The following is a 370-nucleotide window of genomic DNA, read 5'->3' as shown; positions in this document are numbered from 1 at the left end:
AGGTAATGGTTTATATGTGATTATGTTCTAATGTTGTTAAATGACTTGTATGTTGGTTATGGTTGAATATTATGCCTCTTATGCTTATGTTGATGAAGTTTTCTCAAAATGGCATATATCATGACTTTCAAATAAAATGTCCTTTTTAAGTATGTTTTTGCCTGGCTATCATGCTTAGTACTTAATTGTGCTAACCCATTCTTCTTCATGTTTTACTACAAGTGTAGGTTCCGGCATTTGAGTGATTCTCTCTAGTGAATCTTGGAATTGAGATTCTACAAGACTAAGTGGTATGTCCTCATAGATCGAGGACAAGTGTTTAGATGTTTCCTTTCTTGTCATGTAATAGACTATTGTTAAGACTTTGATG

Source organism: Solanum tuberosum, unplaced genomic scaffold (assembly GCF_000226075.1).
Source record: "Solanum tuberosum cultivar DM 1-3 516 R44 unplaced genomic scaffold, SolTub_3.0 scf00224, whole genome shotgun sequence".
In the NCBI taxonomy this organism is placed as follows: domain Eukaryota; kingdom Viridiplantae; phylum Streptophyta; class Magnoliopsida; order Solanales; family Solanaceae; genus Solanum; species Solanum tuberosum.
This window is presented reverse-complemented; position numbering follows the sequence as displayed.